The sequence below is a fragment of the Bubalus bubalis genome, chromosome 21, assembly GCF_019923935.1.
Source record: "Bubalus bubalis isolate 160015118507 breed Murrah chromosome 21, NDDB_SH_1, whole genome shotgun sequence".
In the NCBI taxonomy this organism is placed as follows: domain Eukaryota; kingdom Metazoa; phylum Chordata; class Mammalia; order Artiodactyla; family Bovidae; genus Bubalus; species Bubalus bubalis.
In genome coordinates, this window is record NC_059177.1 from 55,008,206 (window position 1) to 55,026,540 (window position 18,335).

The 18,335-nt window shown below is 49.1% G+C and overlaps 1 long non-coding RNA gene across 1 annotated transcript; it reads right to left on the minus strand.

Moving 5' to 3' along the window:
• Positions 1-1,461: 1,461 nt before the first annotated feature.
• LOC112581176 lies at positions 1,462-18,184 on the minus strand. Its single transcript, XR_003105645.3, has 3 exons — positions 17,394-18,184; positions 6,169-6,250; positions 1,462-1,962 (listed from the first exon to the last, which is right to left on the minus strand). It is a non-coding gene; the product is annotated as an uncharacterized LOC112581176 (long non-coding RNA).
• Positions 18,185-18,335: the final 151 nt, after the last annotated feature.

An 18,335-nucleotide genomic window follows, 5' to 3' on the forward strand; every position in this document is an offset into this window, starting at 1 on the left:
GGAGTCTTTGACTTCACTCTCTGTTGTTGTTCAGCCGCTCAGTCATATCCAACTCTTGCGACCTCCTGGACTGTAGCCTGCCAGGCTCCTCTGGGGGATTTCCTAGGCAAGAATACTGGAGTAGGTTGCCATTTCCTTCTCCAGGGGATCTTCCTGACCCAGGAATCAAACTCTGGGTTTTCCACATTACAGGTAGATTCTTTACCGCTGAGCCACCAGGGAAGCTCTCACTCCCAGTAGCTATAGCCAAAGAATGGAGGAAGGTTTGCCAGGAGCTGAAGCTGGGCTCCTTTGTGCCTTGCTTTGTAGATTTGACTTGGGAAATACCCAAATGTGTTCCACAATTATGAAACAAAATTAAAGTTAAAAAATCAAGTGAAACAAACCTTTGCGAAAGTTGGTGATATAATCACATAGAGAAGAACTATTTCTTAAAAAAAAAAAAACAAAACAGAGTGATTTGACTGTACATCCCTGGTAGGATATATCTGAAGAGCTCTAAGGATGAAAATAATTGTGAAGAAGAAAAAAAGATGTGCAAAGTATCTACCATGTGTCCCATCTCTGTGAGATGCTGTAAAACACTGATGGATAAGGTGACATCCCTGCCCTCCTGGAATCTGTTGTTTCGTAGCCTCCACTACAGCATCCGTTTTCCTTTGCAATATCATCCCAGTTTCCTTAAAACTTTTTTACTACAGAAGACTTCAAACACATGCACACGTAGTCAGTGTAGTTTAGTAAAATCCAAGCATCCATCACCTAGGATGACCCATTATCAGCCTTGTTTCATTCTACGCCCACTCCCATTCTTCTCCCTCATCCTGTGCTTTTCTGTAGCAAACTGCGGACTTCATATTATTTCAGTATGCCTTTGTAAGTATTTCAGAATATCTCTCTAAAAGATGACTCTCTCTCTCAAAAAAAAAAAAAATAACCACAGTATCATTATCACACCTAGAACAAATAACAATCCTTTAAGAGCATCAGACGTTCAGTGTTCAGATTTCCAGTTATTTTATAAACACTGTAAAATGTTTTAGGTCTTCCCTGGTGGCTCAGTGGTGAAGAATCCGCCCACCAATGTGGAGGTGCAGGTTCAATTCCTGGGTCAGGAAGATCCCCTGGAAGAGGGCATGGCAACCCACTCTAGTATTCTTCCCTGAGAAATCCCATGGACAGAGGAGTCTAACGGTCTGTACAGTCAGTGGGGTCATAAAAGGGTGGGCCATGACAGAATGACTAAGCAACAACAACAATAAAATGCTTTATGTATTGTTTGAAATTGTTTACACATTGTGATTGGTTGATAGGTATGTCGCTGAAGACTATTTTTTTTAATTTTTTTATTGGAGTATAGCTGCTTTACAATGCTGTGTTCGTTTCTGCTGTTCAGCAAAGTGAATCAGCTGTACACACACACATATATATATATATATATCTCCCCTCTTTTTTGGATTTCCTTCCCATTTAGATCACGACAGAGCGTTGAGTTCCCTGTGCCGAACGGTAGGTTCTCATTAGTTACCTATCTTATACATAGTAGTGTATATATGTCAACACCAATCTCCCAATTCATCCTGCCTCCCATTTTCCCATTTGGTGTCTATACGTTTGTTCTGTGTGCCTCTGTTTCTGCTTTGAAAGCAATTATGGCTTCTCTCTCCATTATTTTCCCCTTTATGATGTATTTCTTTAAAGAAAAAGAAAAAAAAAAAAGCTGCATTGGTTTTCCTGTAGATTTCCAGAAACCCAGAGTGTCTGGAGTCTGTTGCTTACATCAGCGTGGTGTTGCGCCCCGTGTTCCTTTGCTCTCTGAATTTCCTGCAAACTTTCGGTTGACTTAGAGCCGTGCCGTCCAGGACGGCTACCAGCAGCCACAGTGGATGCTGAGCACTTGTCGTGTGGCCCATCCGAGCTGAGAAGTGCTGTGTCGAGTGCACACCAGATTTCAAAGGCCAGCTGTGCAAAGAAGAGCGGAAGCTGTGTCACTGATCATTTTCACATTGATTATATATCGAAATATATGCATCAAATTATGTACCGAGAATGCTTTGGAGAGATTGGGCTAAATAAGATATTAAAACTAACTCCTCCCTTAGTACTGGTGCTGGTGCTAGTGGCTCAGTCGTGTCCGACTCTTGCGACCCCGTGGACGGCGGCCCGCCAGGCGCCTCTGTCCATGGGATTCTCCAGGCAAGAACGCAGGAGTGGGTTGCCATTTCCTCCTCCAGGGGATCTTCCCACCCCAGAGAATCGAACCCGCGTCTCCTGTCTCCTGCATCGGGGGTGGATTGTTTACCACTGAGCCACCAGGGAATCCCATTCTATTGTTTCATTTTTATTTATTCGCTGCCGTTCTCTAAGGAAAATTCTTAGGGGAATTGCCAGCCCCTCGGAGAGATTTTCTCCATTGTCCCTGTCTAAGGCAACTCAGGGTAGATTCTTCCACTGTGCTGCATCCCAGCCAGAGGAGGTGCTGGGTAAGTGTTGAGTGAAGGGATGGAGCGGTTCACAAATGGACAAAGCCCCAAAGCATCACACAGGCCGCCTGAGTGCTCCACCTGGCTCTGCTGCATGCTGAGGGTCAGGCTCCCCCTCTGGAGGCCTCCGATTCCTCTCATGGGGTGAGCAGGTGGGCAGTCTGGTCACTGAAGTGTGGTTTCGGCTCTGAGGGCTTCTCCCTCTGCAGGAATGTCCCTACATCAGCTCATGCTTCTAGAGGCCTCTCTCTCTCTCTCTCGCCAGGGTAGCCATGGCCAGGTGGCAGCTGAATTAAAGCGACACCCCACAGCTAAGAATCCAAAAACTAATTAACCTCAGCCCATCAGACTCAGGGGAGGCCAGTCTGGCCAGCGTTCTGATGGCAGGTGGCATTAATACCTAATGGTACATTCTAATTGCTGTCTTTTCCTGAGTCCCTCCTGGTTCCCAAAGCACTTTCAATCAGGCAGAGAGCATCCACAGAGTGCCTCTGAGCCGTGGTCCCTGGGGGAAAGAGGCCATGAGACAGAAAGCCAGGTGAGCCAGCCAGACGAGATTTAACATTCAGAGAAGAGCAAAGAGCTGAGCAGGCCAGGGCAAGGGCGACGCCTGCTCCCACCTCCCAAGGTTGTCAGAAAAATTGGGGGACGTGACATTCCTGGCATTCTGATGGGCGCATCAAAGGCTCCTGACCAACTTTTGTTGTTGCTTAGTCACTCAGTCGTGTCCGACTCTGCAACCCCATGGACTGTGGCCGGCCAGCCTCCTCTGTCCAGGGGATTTCCCAGGCAATACTGGAGTGGGTTGCCATGCCCTCCTCCAGGGGATCTTCCTGACCCAGGGGTCAAACCTGGGTCTCCTCTGTTGCAGGCAGATTCTTTCCCATCCGAGCCACCAGCGCTCTAGGCGACTGAGATACAGTAGCGGAAAGAAGAAAAAAGCAGACATTCCAGTAAGGGGTGGGGCGCCAGCCGCACACCTCCAGGAGGTGACGTTGCCCTGTCACACTGTAATCTGTGTAAACGGTGACCTCAGGCCCTGTGCAGTGCGCAGCCTGTGCAACAGGACCCAGCTCTCCCCCTCGGAGGAGACAGATACAGGCAAGTACAGCATGCACCACGCTAGATGGTGAGAAAGGCGGAGGGAGGAAGGCAGAGCATGCAGAGCGGGTGCGGGCCTGGGGCGGGCGTGGCCAGGGGCGGGCTCACTGAGAAGATGACAGTATTAGTCAGAATCTCAGCAGGGAGCAGCTGGCACGGCAAGCGGGTCATTGGAGAGGAGTGAGCAGAGGGACTGCTTTCAACAAGACGGGCAGGACGGAAGGGATCTACAGGGACAGCGGAGCGGGACTGCTATGCGCCGAGGCTGGAAGGACAGAGACAGGACAGGGGGCAAAGAGGAGGAAGGCTGCGTGCACACAGCCTGCAACAGTCATCTGCGAAGGGGGCCTGGGGATAAACACCCACCTCACTCCTCTCTTCCCCCATCATCGCCTTCTCACAGTTTCTCTCACAGAGCAGACCCAGTGGGAGCCAGAGGAGAAGGGACTCCATGGGTTTAGTCCCCACAGTCAGCCCCTGCAGGGCAGAGCAGGGTAGAAATGGGGGTGGAGTGGATCCAGGTGTTTAAATGGAAGATACTCACATATGAGCAGAGACCTGAAGGAAGCAAGGCCAAGGGGACACCTGGAGAAGAGCATTTCGGGCAAAGGACGGAGCATGGGCAAAGGCCCTGTGGTGGGCGAGGGGCTGGCATGTCTACATGGCCGCAGAGAGAGAAGAGTGCATGAAATCCCAAGACAACAGAGATGTTGGGCAGCAGCTCCTGGATGCAGTGAGCAGCCCTGGAGGATGGGGAGCAGAGGAGCGCGTGCTCTGCTCTTGGTTTTGACAGCATCCCTCTGGCTCCACGCGGAGAGCAGGCAGAGCGGGGCAGACATGGAGGCCGGGAGAGCAGGGATGAGGCTGGGCGGCTGGCCCAGGTGAGAGGCGTGGTTGCTGGCACAGGGGTGGTGGGAGCAGAGGTGGTAACCCAGGGTTGGATTCCGATTCTGTTTTGCAGGTGGTGAGATGGAGTTTTCGGATGGATTGGTTGTGGGTAGGGGGATGGGAGAAAAAGCACTTGTTATCCCGTGTCCATTTTCCTTCAACCACTTATTCACGGACCATGAGCGTCCCTTCTAAGAGGTGGCTTGAGGAAGGAGAATCTATGATATCTGCAAATTCTCTGTGACGCCTCTGGGGATTATTGTTGGCTGTGGGCTGGGGATAGAGCATAATGATAGTGTTATGGTTCTGTTTGAAAGGGAGGTGTCTCTTAGAGTTATGATCTGAAATACTTGTTTACAGAAAAATGATAAGAAGGCTGAGATTTTCTCCATTGTAACACGGAAGCGGGTGAGGCTATAGAGGAAATGAAATTTCCATTGAGACAGGCAATGGTTCACGGGTATTTCGTTACGCTCTGCTCTCTACTCTGGTGTAGCGTTAGTTTTTCCAAAATAAAAGATGTGTTTAAATCTCTTTTGTGGACCTGTGCGATGGAATTGTTCTGTCTTGACTGTGACCACGATGTGGCGGTGGTCACATGGATCCATGCGTTGGATACATTTGCAAAAAACTGATTCTATGCACACACACACCCATGAGTGTATGGAAAACCTGTGACATCTGAGTAAGGTCAATGGACTGTGTCAATGGCAATATCCTGGTTGTGATATCGTGCTGAAGTTAGGAAAGATGTCGCACCTGGGGGGAAATGGATGAAGGTTATACGGGACCTCCCGACAAGTATTTCCTACAATTGCTTGTGAATCAACAATTATCTCTGAATCTAAAAAAAATTCAAGTCCCTTTAAAAGATTAGAGGTGAAAATTACCATCGGTAAGGATGCAGAGCAATCAAAACCCTTTTGCCCTGTTGATGGAGATGTAAAATGGTGAAAATGCTGTTCAAAACAGTAAGTCAATTCCTCAAAAATGTAAACACAAAATTACTGTGTGATCCAAACATTCCACTTCTGGGTATATATTTAAATGAGTTGAAAATAGGAACTCGAGTTATTTGTGCACCCATGTTCATAGCGGCATTGTTCATGATAGCCAAAAGGCAGAGATCCCAAATGCCCGCTGATAGGTGAACGGGCAGGTAACATGGGGTAAATCACACAATAGAATATTATTCAACCTTTAAAAGGAATGAAATCCTGACATGCTACACCACGGATGAACCCTGAAGACCTTAGGCTAAGTGAAATAAGTCAGACACAGTAAGACAAGTATCACATGATTCCACTTACATGCGGTCCCTAGAGTAGTTAAATCCATAGAGACAGAAAGCAGAAGGGTGGTTGCTGGGGGCTGGGAGAGAGAAGAATGGGGACTTAGATCCTGCCTTTCAGTTTGGGTAGCTGAGAATGTTCTGGAGATGGATGGTGGTAATGGTTGTACAACACTGCAGATACACTTAAAGTTGTTCAACTGCACACTTAGAAATGACCAAGGTGGTAAATTTTATGTTATGTGTATTTACAACAGTAAAAGAGATTAGGTAAAAGCAGATCCATGACGTCTCAAAAAAGGTAAACAAGGACTGTAATCCATGTGACCAGCTTCCCTTATCCCCTGTGCAGAAGGACATCATCCAAGGCAGAGGAAAAACGACAGACAGACTCTGAATCAGTACCTGTGTCTTCTTTTCGGTGCCATCAGAAGAATTCCGGGCAGGGCTGTCTCAGACAACAGTGATGTCCCCAGTATGAGAGTCCCTGAGACAGTGAGAAATCAGCCATCAAATGGTCGATGAACACTTGTGGGGACAGCCATCTAAGGGATCAACAGGCTCTGATAACACATATGGGACCTGAGCAACAAGTTAACTCCTACACACCCTTCAGAGCCCAGCTCCTAATGTCTCTTTCCCAAGGAAGTCTTCCCTGACTTCCTGGACTGGATCATGTGTCTCTATTTCAGTATCACCATGTATCCCAGTTTGCCCAGGATGGTTCCAGTTTATGCCAATTTTGGGGGCATGGTTATTAGGAGCAATCACTTTCATCTCAAAGAGGTCCAGGTAAATTGTATGTTCACCCCACCCATTACAGATTGCCCAATTCTTTGTGACCCCATGAACTATAGCCCACAAGACTCCTCTGTCCATGGAATGTTCCAGGCAAGAATACTGGAGTGGGTTGCCATTTCCTCTTCCAAGGGATCTTGCCCACCCAGGGATCAAACCCATGTCTCTTGCATCTCCTGCCTTGGCAAGTGGGTTCGTTACCAGCTGCGCCACCTGGGAAGCTTAGATTCTCCAAGCTTCTCTTCACTGTGACTCAGACATCTTGTGGTGTCCACCTCCTAGATGTGGTGTGAAAGACTCCAAGGGCAGGGGCATGCCTGCCTTGGGCACTGTTACAACCAAACGCCTAACACAGTGCTTATGTTGAATATGAGCTCAACCAATATTGGTTGGGTTAATGAATGTCTTCATTATTCTGTGAGTATCCGTGGTGGCCCTGGAGCTGCCCCTTGAAGAGTCCCTCCTGGGAAGAGAGTATTTGGCTGACAGCCTCCAGCTGGTGCCCCAGCTGCTCCCAGACTAAGACCCTCCCTGGTGGGGGTACCCGAGCTAGGCCTTCTCCTCCCAGTGGGGGCTCCTCTAACAGCCAGTCTTTGCTCCAGGGCCCCCCTCAGCCTGGTGGGGGTTTTCTCAATGCCTCCTGGCAGCCTGAGGCTCCTTCGGTCCAAGCCTCTCCTCCCCTCTCTCCTTTTACAGGTGTCTGACCACCACCGCAATCCGAGGCTCTCCTGCCTCTCTTTCTGCTATATCTCTCACAAGTTGCTCCCCAGGAAATCCCTTGCGTTGCCTCTTATCTGGAGGTTTGCTTCCTGGAGGGCCTGGCGTTCTATCACAGTAAGACTGTGCGCTGGGAGCCAGGGCCCAGGGTTCTTGTTCCCTTCCCTGGGAGGGAGGTGCCCCCCTGCCCAGCCTGCTCAGTCATCACTGAGTCAGCAGCTGGAGAACATGACCTCAGGACAGTTCTCTTGTGCGTTCACCGATTTTTCTCTGCCATTTCTCTACTTGCTGCTGCTGTTTAGTCGCTCAGCCATGTCTGACTCTTTGCGACCCTGCTGACTGTACGCTGCCTCCTCTGTCTGTAGGCTTTCTCAGGCCAGAATGCTGGAGTGGATAGCCATTCCCTTCTCCAGGGGATCTCCCAATCCAGGGATCAAACCCAGGTCTCCTGCATTGGCAGGCAAATTCTTTACCACTTACTCTTGCCCCAGTGAGCTCAGGAAAGTTTCTTCCTCTCCTTCTTTCCTTTCTCTCTCTCTCTCTCTCACTTTCTCTTCTTCCCTATGGACTCAACCATTGATAGTTTCTCTCCAGCTCTTACTTTTTTTAATTGCTCTCTCCAAAAGTTAGCTTTATGGACATGAGTTTTTCCCATGATGCTTCCCTGGTGGCTCAGACGGTTAAGAACCTGCCCGCAATGCAGGAGACCTACGGTGGATCCCTGGGTTGGGAAGATCCCCTGGAGGAGGGCATGGCAACCCACTCTAGTATTCTTGCCTCAAGAATCCTATGGACAGCACAGCCTTGTGGATTACAATCCAGGGGGGTCACCAAGTGTCAGACATGACTGAATGACCAAATCTAAAACAACCTAAATCTGAAACAGCTAAGAGTAAAATATTAATAACGAGCAACACACAACTTGTGAAGCCCTTGAAAGTATTCAGACACTGACATCAGCATCTTCACAAATGTCGAGGCTCCTCTAATTAAATCTGCTTTTCTCCAGCTGCAATATTCAAGATCAATTAAATAGATAAAGGGCATTGATTAAACAGGCGCTAGCTCCGCTGGTACACAAGCCTGGCTGCACATCAGAATCCCCTGGAAGCTTTTTAAAGACAGCAATGCCCAGGCCCCACTCCAAGAGGTTTCAGATCTCATTGTTCGAAAATGAGGCCTGGGTGTCCGACTCCCAGGGGGTTTAGAATGTGCAGCCAGGGTTAGAATCCATGTTGCCAGAAGTCTCACGCATGCTTTAGTAAACTGGGTTGTGCCAATGAGGAACCTGGGGCTCAGGGACCTGGAGAAAGTAGAACCCAGAAGTCCTAGGTCAGTGGTCCGAGGAGGCGGCAGCCTGGAGCTGAGACACAGGAAGGGAGGAGCTTCCTCTCCACCCACCCCCAACCCCCTCACCTCAGTCCACCTCCACCCAACCAATTCACCAGTTGTTGATTATGGTGCCATTCTTTACATTAAGACTCAAGGTCCTGTTTCGTTTTGTTCTCTTAACAGATGCGCACATCCTGAAACAGTTATTTACAGCCACCCCTGGGGTCAGAATCTTATTGTCATGGATGTGATTGCAGAGCCCGGCACACAGCTTGGGCCAAAATTTGAAGCTTCAGATATGTTTGCTGAAGGACTGTTATGGCAGACTGGACAGATGAATAGCTGGACAGAGAGACAGACATGAGTGGATGGTATTAAGCAGATAAATGATTATAAACAGATGGACAGACAGTTGAGTGAATGGGTGGATAGATGGAAGAGCAAATGCAACAATAAATGTGTCTACACGCTGCCTTGTGCCACAAAGGATGTGATATACTTAAAAGGATTTGACATACTTAAATGGACTTGAGATACTTACAGTAAATTAAAAAAAATAAAATTTGAGCACCCTCTCTGGACCTGACTCTGCTCTAGGCATTAGAATGCCTCTGTGAACAAGAGGCAAAGGTGCTCCCCTTGTGAAACTTACATATTAGCAGCATGAGTCAGATAAAGCAATAAAGATAAATGAGTAAATTACAGAGTATGTTAGAAGGCGGAGAGCTATTGGCGAGAGAAAAGGGCAGGAAAAGGGAGACTGGAAAAGCCAGAGAGGCAGAGCTTGCATGTTCTAAATAGGCAGGCATGCAGTTCTAAATAGGGAGGTCAGGGCAAGCCTCTTGGTGGAGGTGACCTCTGAGCAAAGAGGGAGGGAGGCAAGGAAGGGAGCCTTGCAGAGATCTAGCGGTAGGGGAAAGGCCTGGGCGAAGACTCCGGGTGGCAGTGTGCCTGCTGAGTGTGGAAGACTGTATCAGAGGCCAAGCAGCTGGAGCAGAGGTAGTGAAGGGGAGTGCAGAAGGGGGTCAGCGGTAACAGGGCATCCAGGCCGCACAGGGCCTTACAGGTGATGGTGAGGACTTTGGCAAACTTTTGCTGAGTAACACGGGAGTGCTTGGAGGGTGTTGGGCAGGGAAGGGATGTGATCTAGCTTAGGTTTTATTTATTTTAGCTTTTAAAGAAATGTAATAAAGACATTTGTTAGGGAATCTCATTAAAAACAAAAAATTCAAATGGAATTCAGCCCTGCAAGTGTTCACATGCTGTGTGAATATCTCTAATGCTATTTAGTAAAAAAAAAAAAAAAAATACCGGCTTAGATTTTAAAAGACCCCCTCTGGCCACCCAGCTATAAATCAGCAGGTTTTAGGAGGTCAGGGTAGAGATAGACCTGTGAGAAGTTGTCCAGCTAAGGGGATGGGAGCTCCCACCAGGGTGGTGACCCCCAAAGAGATGAGAGGTGGCTGGAGTCTGGATATATTCTGAAGGGAGACCCAACAGGAGTTCACAGCAGTGTGGATACTGGTGTAAGAAAAAGAGAAATCAAGTTTGGTGCTGGGGTTTGGGCCTGAGTAACTGCAAGAAGTGAATTGCCATCAAGCTACATGGGGAAAGCTGAAGTCGGATCAAAGTTTGGGTGGGGTGGGGCTGGGGGGTCAACACGGAGTTTGGTTTTGGATATGCAGGTATTACGTGCATCAGATACCCAATGGAGGTAGCAGGTAGGCGTGCGATGTGAGCTGGAATTCAGGAGCGGTCTAGGCTGGAGATATAAATATGGAGTCATGACATGTGAGTGGTATTTAAAGTGATGAGATCAGGGGAGATTAGCAAGAAAGTGATACAAAGAGACAAGGATCGAGGACTGAGCCCCTGGGTCGTCCCGATATTAAGAGGTTGGGAGAGAGGAGAACCAGTCAGTGGAGGAGAGTGAGAAGGGGACAACCAGGACAGCTGGGGTCCAGAAATCAAGGAAAGAAGAGAGCAGCCAACGGGGCCAAACCACGCAGGAGACGGGGACCGAGAACTGACCGTGGGGCTTGTCATGAGGAGGCTCCTGGCAGTCTTGACAAGGGGGGTTGTCTGTGGAGTAGCTGGAGTGAACACCTTGATTGAAACGGGTTTAAGAAAATTGGGAGGGAGGCATAGATTTAAAAAATGAGTCTGCAGCCTGAAAGTAGAGCGTGTTTTATTCAGTGGGAAGATCTTAGGACTTCAAGCCCAGGAGACAGCATCTCAAGGAGCCCTGGGAAACTGCTCCGAGGAGGTGGGGGAAGGAGTCAGGATACATAGAAGCTTGTAACAAAGGAGGGCAGGCAGTCTGAACATCAAAGATTATTGTTAATTAAGGAAGACCAGATATCTCTTCCATGTATGGGAAGATGCAAGAGTCTGGGGATTATTGAAGTCATCCCTTTCATATGCATCTCAGCTATCTGGGGCCAGCATCCTGTTTTTTTGATTTCTCCGTCCCCCCACCCAGCTCCTCAGCAATCACTGGGGGTCGGGGTGGGCGGGGGGAGGGGAGGAGATGTGGCATCTGCTGGATCACAGGCTTTGTTTTCCCTTTTGGGAGCCCTCATTCACATTTGGAGGCCCGAAATCGCTGGTGGCTGTTACCTCCGTGTTTGTTGATACGGGAAGAGGCATTTCATTTCACAGAGGAATTGGAAAGACTGAGGACGGAGAGCACCTTTGAAAAGGGGAGTGTGGAAGTGAGTTGTTTGCAGGCCTGCAGTGACCTTGCCTCCTGCTATTCAAGTCCTGGTGTAGCCCTTACCCGTACAACGAGGCTCTCCCTGTGATTGGCTTTAACCAGTAGAAGGTGGCAAAAGACACACTGGGCCAGTTCCAGGCCTAGGCCTTAAGGAGGCCTGGCAGCTTTTGCACTTTTGGAACCAGGCCACTATACTCTAAAACGCCCAAGTCACAAGGAGGAGAGAATGGAGGCCTTGGGCTCAATGAGCCAAACTGAGATCCAGCCGACAGCTAGCACCAGCCATGGACCTTGTGACATCCTAGCCCAGTGGAGCCCACAGCCCCAACTGATACAACATAAAACCAAATAACCACCCATCTAAGCCCCTTCCAACCACCAAACTGTTGCTCTTCATTTGCTCAGTTGTGTCTGACTCTTTGTGACCCCATGAATTGCAGCATGCCAGGCTTCCCTGTCCTTCTCCATCTCCTAGTTTGCTCAAATGCATGCTCACTGAGTCAGTGATGCCATCCAGCCATCTCATCCTCCGTCTCCCCCTTCTCCTCCTGCCTTCAGTCTTTCCCAGCATCAGGGTCTTTTCCAACGAGTCAGCTCTTCTCATCACGTGGCCAAAGTATTGGAGCTTCAGCTTCAGCATCAGTCCTTCCAATGAATATTCAGGACTGATTTCCGGTAGGATGCACTGGTTGGGTCTCCTCTCAGTCCACGGGACTCTCACGAGTCTTCTTCAACACCACAATTTGAAAACATCAGTTCTTTGGCACTCAGCCTTCTTTATGGTCCAGCTCTCACATCCGTACATGACTACTGGAAAAACCATAGCTTTGACTAAACAGATCTTTGTCAGCAAAGTAATGTTTCTGCTTTTTAACATTCTGTCTAGGTTTGTCATAGCTTTCCTTCCAAGGAGCAAGTGTCTTTTAATTTCATGGCTGCAGTAACCATCTGCAGTGATTTTGGAGCCCAAGAAAACAAAACTGATGAGATAATAAAAGGGTGATAGTTTGAAAGCCACTACGTTTGGGGTGGACTGTTAGACAGCAATAACTAACCCGACAGGGAGACATGAAGGAATAGCTGGAAGGGGAAGAGGAGTCAAGAAGATTGTTTTGCTGTTGTTATTGTTTTAAGGATGGGGAAATAATGGTGTGTTTGTATTGTTGCCATGAAATTAAAAGATGCTTACTCCTTGAAGGAAAGTTATGACCAACCTAGATAGCATATTCAAAAGCAGAGACATTACTTTGCCAACAAAGGTCCGTCTAGTCAAGGCTATGGTTTTTCCAGTGGTCATGTTTGGATGTGAGAGTTGGACTGTGAAGAAGGCTGAGCACTGAAGAATTGATGCTTTTGAACTGTGGTGTTGGAGAAGACTCTTGAGAGTCCCTTGGACTGCAAGGAGATCCAACCAGTCCATTCTAAAGGAGATCAGCCCTGGGTGTTCCTTGGAAGGAATGATGCTAAAGCTGAAACTCCAATACTTTGGCCACCTCATGGGAAGAGTTGACTCATTGGAAAAGATTCTGATGCTGGGAGGGATTGGGGGCAGGAGGAGAAGGGGACGACAGAGGATGAGATGGCTGGATGGCATCACCGACTCGATGGACATGAGTTTGGGTGAACTCTGGGAGTTGGTGATGGACAGGGAGGCCTGGCGTGCTGCAATTCATGGGGTTGCAAAGAGCCAGACACGACTGAGCGACTGAACTGAACTGAACTGTATGCTTAGGAGAATGATCTACAGGAGGTTAAAAATGATGCTATGAAAGAAGAGAGAGGGTTGCTGGAAAGACGTCCTTGAGCAGAGGAAGGGAGTGGGGTCCAGCGCACAACACAGATGTGCAAGACTCAGGTCAGCTCACCTGTGGCAGTGGGTAGGCAGGATGAGAAACGGTTGGAGATGCTGGTGGGTCTGTGGACATTCTGACTGCTTTGATGAGCTCAGTGAACTGGAAGCCCAGAATGGGGACTGGGGAGGAGGCACGGGAACATTTAGAGAGCCAAGGAGTGAATGAATGGGGAGGTCAAGTCCAACTGCCAGGCAGTGCCGAGGGCTCTCTTAACATTCCAGCTCACCAGTTTAACATGAGCACAGCCAGAGTGCTTGCTGTTCTCCAGCCTGGTCCAGCAGCAGCTGCGCAGGGGTGCAGGCTGGGGTGGCTGAGAGCGGGACACGGCCAGGGTTGGCGGCTTGGCCAAGTAAGCGTGGAAAACAGACATGATGAGCAAGGAAGTAAAGACCTGAGGAACAGGAAGCTCAGATCAAAAAGCTCAAGACCAGGGGCACAATGAGAAAGCAGATCATGGAGTGGGAGGGAAGGAAAAAGGAAAGTGAGAAGGGAACACGCTCGTGTTTTGGATCCGCGTTATCAGGCTATTGCGCCCAAGTGTGGATGGGTTGCACATCATGCCCAGGGAACACATTTTGATGGAAGGGCGGGCAGGGAGCCGGGAGGGTGCCGGGAGCCTGGGGCAGGTGTGGAGGTGACAGCTGATGCACCTGCCTGCACCACCACCCTTCATACCCGCCCCCACCCCGCCCTGAGACAAACAGGCTCCTTTGTAATTCGGTTTCTGTTGTATTTACCCTCGACAGAGGCTCTGTCCCTCCCCTACTTCTCCCCTGGCCTCCGAACCTCCCCCTCCCAGGTTTCAGAGCTGAAAGCTCCTCAGAGGAGAACGGGCTGCCTCCTGGGAGCCTTCTCTCCCCAGAACATCCTGAACAGCCAAGTCCAGAGTGCAGAGGCAACCCGCAGTCCCAGCATCTTGGCAGCCGGAGAGCCAGCCTTGGCTTCCAGGCTGAGAAAGCAAGGTGGTCTGACCACACACAGCCCAGACCTGTTGACCCTTCACCACCGGCACACCCCAGGATTCTGGGAAGAAAGCCAGACCCCATCAAGAGATGGGCCCCCCCCAACATGCTCCCACACCTTTCTGTGTCCGCCCAGCTATCAGCAGCCCTCCTGTTCCCAGCAGAATCATCTATTAAAAAATGCAGATGACAGGGCTCCTGCCCCAAGCTGGCAGTAGTATCTAAGGAAGCTTATTTTCTTCAAATTCCCCTGGGCTGCCTGCAATGTGGGAGACCCGGGTTTGATCCCTGAGTTAGGAAGATTCCCCCAGGGAAGGGAATGGCTACCCACTCCAGTATTCCGGCCTGGAGAATCCCATGGACAGAGGAACCTGGTGGGCTACATTCGAGGGGGTCACAGAGGGTCGGATATGACTGAGCAACTAACACTTTCACTTTCCCTGGGTGGTCAGGACACAGTCAAGGTTGGAAAGGGCCTCTTCCTCTCTGTGGGCCTTGGTCTCCCCCGTTTGTTATCAGAGTTAGCCCAAGAGTCTAGATGGAGGCTTATGTAAGCAATGGGGTGGCCTGATGGCTTTTCTGACTCTTGGTCTGAGGAATCTAAGAGGCTCCAAGAGGGCCAGAGGAATCTGCCTGCGGATGCTTGAGGCTGACTCAGGCTCTCACATACCTCTCAGGTGCCTCCCAGGAGCCTCTCAGGTGACCAGGGTGAGTCCTAGATGGGCCAGGTGTGAAGGGTGTCACTGCACAGGTGGAGGGAGATTCCTCCCCTCCCCATCACCCTTCTCCTTATCCACGCAAACCCCCGCTCCTCCCTGACCAGCTGCCGCCCACCCTGAGATTTCTTTCGGTAAAATCTTCACTGCCACGTCTTTCCAATCCCCTATTGTGGGGGCAGGGGAGGGGGAGGCTGGTGGTGGTGCGGGTTCTGTACAGCCTGGAGGCAGGGTGAGTTGGGAAATGGGGAGAAGACTCAATCAGGCTGAGTCATTTCAAGAAGTGGGTGGAGAGACCAGTCCCAGACAAAAGGTCGCTTCCTGTGCATTTTTCATGGTTATAGCCATGGGAACTTGTCAATCAGGGGAGCCCCAGGATGGATTGTCACTTAAGAAAAGTCACTCCACTCCTGCCCTGGTGGAGCTGGGACGGACGGGAAGAAGCCAGCCAGCCGTGAGGTTGCACACGACCAAGAAGCCTGAGTCTGTTCGGGTACCCACAGCCTAGGCTGGGGTGAGGCGAGGAGGAGGAAGCACAGGTGACGACCGCGGGAGCCGATTGGCTGTGGGCGCGAAGGGGCGGAGTCAAGGGCGGCCAATGTTTGGCTTGCGAGCCTGAGTGATTGATTGCAAGTATCATTCAAGGAGGTGCGAAAGCAAGGAAAAGGGATGTGTTATCTCCAGATTTAAGCCCCTAGTGCCAGGCACGGGCGTAGCAGACCGGCTGTAAAGGTGTTGAGGTGCTTCCATGTCCTCTTGGTGAGACCTGGGCAAGACTGTTTCTGTTTTTGTGGCAGGAAAGTGACCTGGGCTACTGTCCCCACCGGACCCAAAGGTACTCCGGTGTGAATTAGAAAAAGGCGACTTCCAGAGAATGGGAGAAAATGATTACAAACTAAATGTCTGATATGCGTCTAATGTCTAGAACATATAAACAAATTCTTACGGTCAATACTAAAAAAGCAAACAACCCATCTGATTTTTTTTTTTTAATGGACAAAAGTTGAATAGACATTTCTCCAGAGAAGACAGACAAATGGCCAAAAGTATATGCAAAGGTGCTCAACATACCGGGCTCCTCCGCCCATGGGATTTTCCAGGCAAGAGTACCGGAGTGCAGTGCCATTGCCTTCTCCGTCATTAGTCATTAGGGAAAAGCAAATCAACACCAAAGAGATACAGCTTCACACCCATTCAGATGGATGTGTAAAAGGGTGGGGGGAAGATAAGTTGGCAAGGATATGCAGACTTTAGGATTCTCAGACATTGCCAATGGAAATGTAGAATGGTGCAGCTGCCCTGGAAAACAGTTTGGTGATTCCTCAAAAAGTTAAGCATAGAATCACCATTGTGGTGTTGTTTGGTGGCTCAGTGGTAAAGAATCCACCTGCTAATGCAGGAGACTTGGGTTAGATCCCTGGGTTGAGAAGATCCCCTGGAGAAGGAAATGGCAACCTTTTCCAGTATTCTTGCCTGGGAAATCCCAGGGACAGAGAAGCCTGGTGGGCTACAGTCCATGGGGTCACAAAATGATCCAACTGTTTCATTCCCAGGTATAAGAGAATAAAAAAGCATAGGTTCATATGAAAACCTGTACAAGAACATTCATAGCAGCATTTTGCATAACAGCCCCAAAGAAGTAACAACCCATGTGTCTATCCACTGAAGAATACATAAAATGTGAAATATCTGCACAATGGGATATTATACAGCCATAAAAAGGAATGAAGTGCCTATGTACGTTGCACCATAGATAAACCTCAAAAACCTTATGCTAAGAGAAAGAAGACAGTCACATCAGACAACATCGTGGAGTTGATTCCACTTATATGAAAGTACAGAATAGGGAAATCTATAGAGATGGAAAGTAGATTAATGGTTGCAAAGGAATGAGGGGAAGAAGAGAACTGGGAAATATGGAGTTATCTGGGGGGTTGATGAAATGTTCTAGAAATGGACAGTGGTGCTCACTGAACAAAACTGTGAATGAACTGAAGCCACCCAAGAAGTAAAAGAAGCCCTTCTTCCCCTTAGGTGCGCGGCTGACTCTGGCACCAGCTCTGAGATCTCTCACTCTGCACAGCCTTCCAACTGAAATTTCAGCAACATAAATTCGCTAACCAAGCCTCTGCCAGTCTTGCTCACCCAGTCTTGCTCATTCCTGTCGCTCCAGCTGTGCTCCCTTTTACTTCACACACCCCAGCAGCCTCCTGGGGACTCACTGTGGCCCCTCAGACCCTCCCTTGCCCAGCCTCTCCACTAAGCCACCTCCCATTTCAGACCCCTGCTCCCCACTCACCTCTTCCTGGAGCCTCTCCTAGAGGAAGCCTGCTGACCTCCCATCTACCATATGCACTTGTAACAATACCCAGTTGTGCTGGCTTTTACCCTGGGCTTGGCCACTTAAAGCCTGTGTGGCTTTGTGAGAATCATGTCACTTCCCTGGGCCTCAGTGTTCCCCATCTGTAAAATGTACATTGCCACGTGTCTTAGTCTGCTCACCTAAACCCAGGTGGTTTAAACAACACAGACTTACCTTCTGTCAGTTCTGGAGGCTGAACTCTGAGGTCAAGGTGCTAGCCTGATTGGATTCTGGTGAGACCTCTCCCCATGGCTGATAGATAGCTGTCTCCTCATAAAAATGAAAAGTCCAGGTTAGGCTTCAGGTGCGCTGGATCTAGGAGGCCAAACGGTATCATCAGGCACACAGCTCTCTTTCCTTTGGTGTGGTCACTGCCTCTCCTGGGCTGAGTGCTGTGTACTTACCTCTTCATGGCACCAGGGTGGCACATTATTTTTGAAATGTTAGCCTCTGGGTTTTTTTTTTTTTTAAGGAAATTTCAATTTTTAAAAATGGAGGTATAATTTACATACAACAGAATGCACAAATATTAATTTTACCTGTCCTATACCTGTATTACCAACCCCAAGATCAGAGTCTTCCAGAAGTCAATTTCAGTGCCCATCGTGGTCAATGACAGTTCCCCCCGCTCCCCCCCAGAGATAACCACTTCTAAAACTATAGATTAGTTCTGAACTTCCTACAAGTAGAATATATAATTTTTACTCTTTCGTGTTTGGCTTCATTTATTCAGAATGATAATGTTGACTTTTGTGTTTCATGGACAGCAGTAGTTCATCTGCTTTTATGGTTGAGAGCTATCTGTTAGTATGAACTTAACTAAAATGTGTTTTTGCAAGCTCCTGTTGATAGACATTTGGGTGTTTCAGTTCAGTTCAGTCGCTCAGTTGTATCCAGCTCTTTGCAGCCCCATGGACTGTGGCACACCAGGCTTCCCTGTCCTTCACCAACTCCTGGAGCTTGCTCAAACTCATGTCCACCGAGTTGGTGACACCATCCAGCCACCTCATCCTCTGTCATCCACTTCTCCCACTGCCTTCAGTCTTTCCCAGCATCAGGGTCTTTCCCAGTGAGTCAGGTCTTTGCATCAGGTGGCCAAAGTATTGGAGCTTCAGC